We start from the raw sequence: 9,196 nt of genomic DNA, 5'->3' as shown, positions 1-9,196 counted from the left end.
ACACGCATACGACAGCAGCGAAAAGAGAAGCCTCTTACCAGTTGCATTCCCATACATATATGTATATATATAACTATATATATATATATAAGATATATCCTACGCTTGTCTGCTCCTCTCATAATCCCCTTTAATTTGTCTTTTTGCTGCCTTTGGCCGCTTTTTCCTTATATTTTTTTTGTTGGTTGCTTCTCGGTCGGTCGCTTGGTTTTGTTTGTTTGCTGCCAACTTCTGTTGTTGTCGCTTCTTGGCCAAGAATTTTAATTGAAACGAGTTTGAGCAGCGGCTCTGCAGCCACACAGCCAAACATCCAAGCCAGAGCACTGCAATCCGCTTCACTCCACTCCACTGCACTTCACTCCAGTTGCCTCCATTTCGATGCAGTTCGGTCGTCTAGACCTGGGTCAAGTTTTTTTCGGCCAATAGAAAAGAAACTCCAATAGCCCCGAAATGCAAACACTGAAAAATGGGGAGAAAGGTCCAAAGCACCTTTAAACATTCAAGTTGTTACAACAGACGGATCGTTTAATATTTCAAAGATCTGAGTATCAATATTTATTAGAATGTTTTGTGTTGTGGCAAATAAAAAACACCTGTTTAGCCCTTATAATAATAATGTTATAATGTTTTGAAGGATAGTCTTTTTTTTATTGCAATTAAAAATTTGGTATTTTTAATAAGTTTTTACAATAAATATGTTATAAAATATATATTTCTTTATTACTGGAAATTACTAAACAAATTCTACATATTTTAGCTTGCATTTATTCACGTGTAAGGTTCTAGCCAACAACTCTAGCTTTCGTTATAGATAATGGAGCATCTTTGTTCACAGGAAATCAAAGCAAAAACCCCTGATACTGGCCAGATATGGGATCCTCCCCCTAACATCTCATGGTCGTAGAAACAAATGCCAGCATTCCCTGCCAGCCGATCACGACATGGCCGGTCGAACAACTTCTGTCTGCAGTGAGGCGGAAAAATCGAAACGCAAATATATCTGACAAAATACACGACACCTGATGGCATCCACACACACACACACTCACACACACAAACACACACAGGAACAAGCGCATATGTGGAGAGCAAACAGGAACAGGTAAGAGGAGTTGGCCACTGGTAAGCCGCAACCGAATCCGAATCCGAAGCCTGGTCAATTTGTCTAGAGGGCAGCCCACAGAAAACTGGTCGAGTGCACGTGCTTGGGATCGAACCTGAAGTTGCTCCTCGCGTTGGCCCTCAGCTGGCAGACACCGAGATTCTCGACAATTGACCTCAAACTGGGTGAGAAGCGGCCCCGTTGGTGGTGGACGACATCATCTACCTTGCAGCTTCCTTTCACATGCCTACCTTATTTTTTTTGTTTTTGGTACTGCTGCATTTTGACTAATTGAATTCCAATGCCAACAATATTTTGGCTTATTATGTTATTACCAAACGGGGTGCGGTGCCCTTCTCTTTGCCACTTCTCAGTGCCACTTAGACACGGCAATTGGGGCGAACTTTCTTTCGGCATCTGTCTGATCCTCTCGAATCATTAAATTCACACCAAGGAAGGAAGCCGGAGAGGGTGGGCGGGGCGGTGCGGTGCGGTGCAATGAGAAATTATGTTGTAATGCGTTGTGGTAATTACAATTTGCGGCCAGGTTAATGCGCATGTGCAACAAACACGTCAACAGCGCCGCTCACGCATAACCCGAAACAGGAGCAAGGAAACGATCAAGAAACAGTTGCTAAACGAGAAGCGGCGATGAGGGAGCCGTGGTGCCAAACAGGACTGAAATTTGAAACTGGCCAAGCCATGTAAAGCGGCCCAAACATGCGCCACACTGGCCACCAAAAAAGCGACAGTCGGTCGAGGCGATCGGGCGACAATTTTGTAAAGAAATTTTTCGGTTTTGGAAAGCAGGTGCGGAATTGAGGTTGCAGAATGTTAAATTTTATAATTTTTTTTAAAAACCTAAGACAGAAGAGAAGGTGCGTTTGTTAAATGGCGCCCAACGTGGGGCGTTTTTTGAGCTGTTGATATTTAATAATAATTCATATTTATTATCAGCGAAGAGGATATTAAGAAGAGGATTTTATCCGAAATATGAAGAATGCATCAATAATAAATATAAATATGCCTAAAAAAAATATTCAAATTTAAAGAGCCCTTTATCTCGAAGCGCCCAATGCTGGCAAATCTTTGGAGCCGCTCATTGGCATCGGGCTGGTTGTCTGGACAAGCTCAAGAGCTGCAAACGAGCAGCTGCAGCGGTAGCGGCTCCAACTTGGACTCACGCAGGTGCTGAAAACTTAATTATTGTATAACACACAACGACGCGCCACCGCCGCAACCACCCCACTCCCCCCTTCAGCGAACCAATCCTGGCCCACCTGCTGCAGTGCCAACGGAAGCAAGTTACTCAAAGCGGTTCGAGTTAATTAATATTTCTGGCTGGCTCCAGATACGCTCACAAATGTTTTATTAATTCTGTTAATTAATATTACCAATGAGCTTGCCTTAAATGTCAGCGATAGTTACAACGCTCTCTTTCTCTTTCTTTACCCATATTACCAGCTCTTTCTTCTTGCTCATTTCTCGATCAAGAAAGAGAGAGAGCAAACGTTTGGAAAACCAGTTTTTTTTTTTAGTAGCAGGCGCCAAAGTGCATGTAAAACTAATTGAAGTAACTGGGAGAACAGGTGGAGAAAAAGAGAAGACACTGTGACAATTAGCACGGGCGCCTAATTAACTTCTCTTCACCGCTCAATAGTCTTTTTTTCTGTGTAGCTTTCGAATGATATCTTTCTTTATCGCCTTCTATTGACTGGCTATCGATAACTCTCGATCATATTTTCACATAACTGTCGACGACCGTAACTATTTACGACTCTAAATTGTCTCCGCTTGCGTTGAAGAATGCGGTTACGAAACTTGTTTTTATATTCGCTGTGCTCACCATTGAATGATTGGCTGCTGGACTGATTGATGATTGAAGGTCGCGGAGTCACTTAAGTGACTCGCTGACAAGTGCGATGGGAGTTTCCTTTGTGGTGTTAATTACACACATCCACGCCCTCCGCCTCCGCCTCCAGCATTTGACATTTATAATGCAGCAAACGCAACATCAGAAATTACAAAATACAAATGCAAATCGATGTTTTGGCTCTATGCCGAAATGCAATTAATTTGTAACGGCAACAATACTGTGTCTCTTTCACATCCATTCCTACCGCCTGTGTGCGGTTTAACTCCCTCTCTTTCTGCCGCCCACATAAAAACGAAGGCAATAAACTGCAAATTTCATGGCTGTAAAATGCTATCTCAATGTTTGTAGAGGGTGGCCTTCTGGGTATATTCGTGAAGATATTCAATTAAAAACAAACGTTACATGATATATTCTATAAGGCATTAAGTAACTGGCGCCCAACGTGGGGCGTTTTAAACCCATTTGTATTTAATAAGAGCTTTCTGATTTAAAAAGCTTTATTATCTGTAATACTTATAGATGTACATTTAATTTATATTTATTAAAATATTAAACAGGATATTTCGAAAGTACAAACAGTGTTAATACTACCGTATTTCTCACTTGTTTTACGTCTGCCACTGATAAAAGCATTTCCACATATCAGGCCCCAACACACCCACGCACGCACATACACACACTCAAACACCACGAGTGATGTACTCTCATTCCACTATAAATATACTCAGGCGCACACAAACTGCAAAAACACATACATACGAGTATATGAGCTCGCATATCCAAACGCACCCACACAAGGACACGGACACGTAGTTATCCTGACACCGACACGCAGTCAAATGTAAAATGCAAACAGAAATTTCATGATTCTCCTCAGCTGCTGTTGCAACCTGCCGCCTCCAGTTGCCGCCCCTGTGCCACGCCTCCATTTCCACAACGCCCCCTTATGTGCCCTCTCTACTGTTTACTTGCATGCTGTGTATAAATACGAATTTTATGTTATTTACACAAACGTTGCATCCTCACCTGCCGCATATATCTCTCGCATCCACTCTCTGCTCCCTCTTTCCATCTCCCTCTTAATGCACGAGTGTATGTGTGTTTGTGTGTGTGTGTGTGCATCCTGCAAACTTTGTCATTTGCATAACCTTTTTTGGAAACAAGGGCGGAACGGGCGTTAAGCTTTTCTCTTTATTTTAAAGCAATTTAAAATATTTAGTTACAATTACATGTCAACAAATATACTCGTACTGCACAGAGGCGGCAGGGACAGCAAAGGACACGCACGTACGGACAGGACACACTTATTTGTTTGCTCGGCAAGGTGGAACTGCAAGGATAACTGAAGTTTGGGCCAGCCATTCGATGGCTCAATTCGAACACTGGCTGCCCTTTGAACCTCGTTGCAGAATGAAAGGCACAAAAGTTTTGCCAATTTTTATGCTGCACAACGATGCGTATGATTAATTTAAGTTTACAACAGACAAATATTAAGTATGCGACATGGAGGGTCTGGCTTAAATTTTTAGCATGGGCAGAGCCAGGCTATCAACCCAATAGACAGAAGTCTAGACAATGACAATGGCGGCGAGTAGAAAAGGACCGCTTAAACAAAATTAAAAAGAGTGGGCGGGCATACATTTAGATATGCTTTAGAGATGTGGTCGTGAAAATATAGATTTCAGTTTTTAGATTAGCGGAATTTATGTAGAATGTGAATTTGAGGTTTTTATTAAAATTAATTGTTATAGATTTAACTTTTTTTATGAAATGCCCCTTTAATTTGCCAGCGAGCCAAGGAAGTTTCTTTTATATAATATTCGTTATAATAGACTTAGTATAAAATGCAATATTTTATTATAAATAAATTCGTTTGCAGTCAAATTTATAACCAAAAGTAAATAACAAGCTAGTGACGTAACCGATACAAATCGGATTTTCCATTGCGTTGGACCTCTGGATATTTGAAGCACTTTAAACATGTTTACCTGATGATCACGGCTCATCTCTAAGCCGCAAGGAGTGGCAAGGAAGATTTAATGGAAAAGTTGCAGCTCCGGCTGTCGGCTGTTGTACTCTGTGGGCCAGAATGCTGGCTGACTGGCGTGGCAGGGAACAAACAACCAAACCGAACCAAAAACCGAAGCACAAAGGGGGGCAACAAATAAACGCCAAGCGAGCATCGTTGAGCACCTTTAGTCGCCATCCCATCATGCTACCATTCCACCAATCCTGCCATCCTTTCACCGGTGTCCTGTCTGTTGTCTGCCACATAGAAGGGAAACGCAATAACGAAAGGGACTGTAAGGAAATCGAGGAGGAGTAGCAGAGTAGCACGAGTCCTTCATGTTGCATATGCATGCTGTAGACAACTCCTTTGTATATAGTCCCGCACAACCTCACCCCCTCACAAACTCACCTCCTACATGCACAACAACACTTCCATATAGAACCGAGGTCCTAGGCCCCAACATTTACTCAATACTCGAGTGGAGGAGTCGAGCGAAGTGGAGGTGGTGCAGAATCCCGGGTTAAAAGGGATCCTGGACCCTGCGTGTATGTGTGTGTCCTGCCAAATGGCAGGTAACATTCAACGCAATTTCGCAGCCAACACAAGAAGCTGGCTGAAAGAAAGTGGAAAGCGGCAGCAACATCCGTAGAATGGTAAGGATCCGTCTGCGGCAGCAAGGGGAAAGTCCTGCGGAGCTTGTGTTGTAGTTTATTGCAGTTTGCTTTCGCTGCTACTGTAATTGTTATTGCGATACTATTGTCTGCTTTAAGGCGACTAAAATGGAGTTTACATATAAATGTCTGGCAAATTGATTAGTTACTATTAATACATGAAGAAACAGTTTTAAATGTTTCATAAACACAACTTTGTAGTTAACTTTGAAAAGTAATCAAAAACATGTATAAAAACACAAATAGCATACATATTTGCTTTGCTCATTTCACAAACTGTCAGCATTTGGGCTAACCAGCTGTGATTACCCATTTAAAAAGTATGTTATTTTAATTTATAGCCCAGTAATTTGCAATAAACCAAGAAACAATAAGCAGCGACACAAAAATGGCCCGAAGAATTAACAAAAACAGCCGCCAGATGGCGTACGGCCATAATGATCCAAATGATGATGATAATAATATAGGAAGCGAAGAGCCAAAATCTAGAAATATTTCACAATTATTTGCCATATTTGCAACCGCAGTCAAAACAGCAGTTGCGGAGCAGGGATAATGACCTACCAAATTGTATATCCCTGGATGATATCCCTGTCATACGCTTTTCCTGTTGCCGTTTTCGCTTTTGATTGTTGTTGTTTTTGTCGCGAATCAACGTTAACAACAGCAACCTGAGCAGCAACAACAACAACAACAACAAAAACAACAACTGTGGAAAGAGCAGCAGCAACAACAAAAACACAAGCATCCGCAAACCACAGGAAACGCGACACGGGCGCCAGGACGAAGTACTTATTATGTGAATTTATATGCCCGAGCAAACCTATATGTAAGTACAGTAGTGCTCACAATTGTATATGCCAGCATAAGTAAGCAATTAATAATATAATATATATTTAAAAAAAATATATAACTAATATACATATATGATTATATTTATATTGAATAATCAGAAACTAGTTCAGAAAATAACAATATTGCTTACCTTTACTTTACTTTGATAAACATTATAGTGAATTACACTTTGTTACAACCGTTTGTGTGTGTGTGTGTGAAAAGTGGGGGCGTGGTCGTTGCCCCCGCCCTGCGGTGCCTGGCAAAAATGTTATGCAAATTTGCATCATCCGCACACACGTGTGTAAATTGCTGTATGCATTGTTACCTTATAAAAACAGCGTAATTTTTTAAATGGGTTTTATTTACACTCGAACCCACACCCCAAAAATGTTCGCTGCTTTTATCCCAGAGCTCCCTGGCAAAAAGTGATTTTCCATACAAATTAACAAATAAAAGCACACGCAAAAAAGGAGCAAACAGCACAGAAACATTCGCAGGACACTCCACTTACTTATACAGAGACATACACATCACACACATGACTGACAAATATATACATTCATATATATGCATATACATATACATACCTCTTTTGTATATATGGTGTGCGGCATTTTATTTATGCGATGCCTGTGCAAAAGATTCAGGAAAAATGTTGAATTTTTAATGCAAATATAAAGCAGAAAATTGTATTTCTCTTACCCGACGATCTATGCGGGAGATTTATTCGGGTGGAATGTATTTGTATCTTAGATACGTTTGTATTTCGAGATGGGAGCATGGAAATTTTTAGAGCATTTTATGCTGAATCAAAAATAAATAGAAGGTAATTTAATGTTAGTTTATGGTATATATGTATTTATATATATTTATTTTGCCACAAAGATTAGATTTTGATAAACACACAATTAGAACAGAAATTTAAAAAAAGGTAGAATAAACATATATTTAATATAACAATGCTCTAACTAAATTTAATATTTGGAGAATGTTTTTATTCAAGGAAATATAAATAATAGAAGAGTGCACATACCCTCAATCATCAAAGGGCATACAATTTATTTAAATGCTGCACTTCTTTTTTTGCTTTTTGGTATAAAGTTGTGCAGCAGATTGCCAATTGGACGGTGACACACTACACACACAGTAACACATTGTAAACACAGATACTCACACGCACAGACATTTATCGGTATCATTTTTATTTGTTGGTCCTTCACGCCGAGTCCATTCCACGGTCGAGAAACGTTTATTTAAACAAGTGAAATGTAATTATTTTGGAATTTATTATTAAATTAATTTTAATTGTAATAATGTGCATGTTAAAATGGCTCCCTGGCACACAAACAAGCGCACATACGTACATACATATGTATGTGTGTGTACTTTTGTGGTTTTTATTGATTTTAATTTATTTATTTAACCATTTTTTTTTTTTTTTGTTTTTGGGTTTTATTCATTTGGGTTTGTGTCGTTTGGCCGTTTTTTTGTGTGCGGCCATTGTCGGTCGGGTTATTATGAAAATGTACAAGAGTTTTACAGCGTTAATCAATTTCATTTTCACTCTGGCGAGCAGAAAGCGAAGCAAATTAAATGAAATTAAAAATGCATTTTCATACCTCGCCACACCGCTTACTGTTAGGCCCCGTGTAAGCCAACAAGTAAACAAAATGCTGACCACACTTTGCGCCACATCTAATAGGTAAAGTAACGGAATGGAATGAAAAGGGCGAGAGGGGACGGCATTGCAACAATTTCATTTTATTTGCTTGCATATTTTAATTAACCCAAAAAGCCACACAAAACTCTCAACCATTTGGCGAGCATCGGAGGGGCGAAAGGCCGAAAGGGACGTGCCAAATCCTTGCTCAATTGTTATTAGGTGTGATTTGTAAACATAATACATACAGCACACAATACAACTTCATAGTGTGTGTGTGAGTGTGTTTGCGGGCAGTACTTAATGCACATATCCTTTCAAAGGGTTGCATAAGCCTTTCCAAGTGTTTCATACGCCTGCGGAGCTTATTAAATGCCGTACATGGAAATTTATGAGCTTGATTGCATCTTAATGAACTTGAGGTATTTTAATGTTGTTTTTTCATTTAAACAGAAAATCATTACTAATAAATGCTATTTTGTTCCAAACAATTTTTAAATATTTCTTACTGTGTAAGCCACAAAAACTAATTTTCAATTATTGAGTTAATTGCAAGCTTGATTGTTAGAGTATTTTCAATCAATGGCAAACCAGTGTTGATTTCCTGTTGGTCGAGAAATTGCACTCTACGCACAAGCAGCTACAATTTGTTGCCTACTTTCGGGCGCTCCATATCCTTGCAACTGTCTCGCTCGCTCTCTTTGCGGCTGTCCCACTTGCCATCTCGCTCGGGACCTGGAAATGGGGCTCGTTAGGCATGAAACGGACGTGCTTAAAATTTCATAGACGCACACACATGCACACAGAAATACACACAGGCACACACGTCTGCATATCAAATGAACATGTGTGCGTATCCTTTATGGATTTAATCCGCATGCCTGCGGTCGGCCACAAGATCAACTGTTGGCAGAAGTGTGTCAACAAGGAGGCTCGGCCTCCATGTCCGTTTTTTGGGGGCGTGGAAGTGGGCAAGTGGGCGTGACAGGCGGCAGGTGGGCATGTGAATGTGCTGCCTCACAAGTGGGCATTATGGTCG

Source organism: Drosophila yakuba, chromosome 3L, assembly GCF_016746365.2.
Source record: "Drosophila yakuba strain Tai18E2 chromosome 3L, Prin_Dyak_Tai18E2_2.1, whole genome shotgun sequence".
NCBI classification, from domain to species: domain Eukaryota; kingdom Metazoa; phylum Arthropoda; class Insecta; order Diptera; family Drosophilidae; genus Drosophila; species Drosophila yakuba.
Note: the sequence above shows the minus strand (reverse complement) of the source record.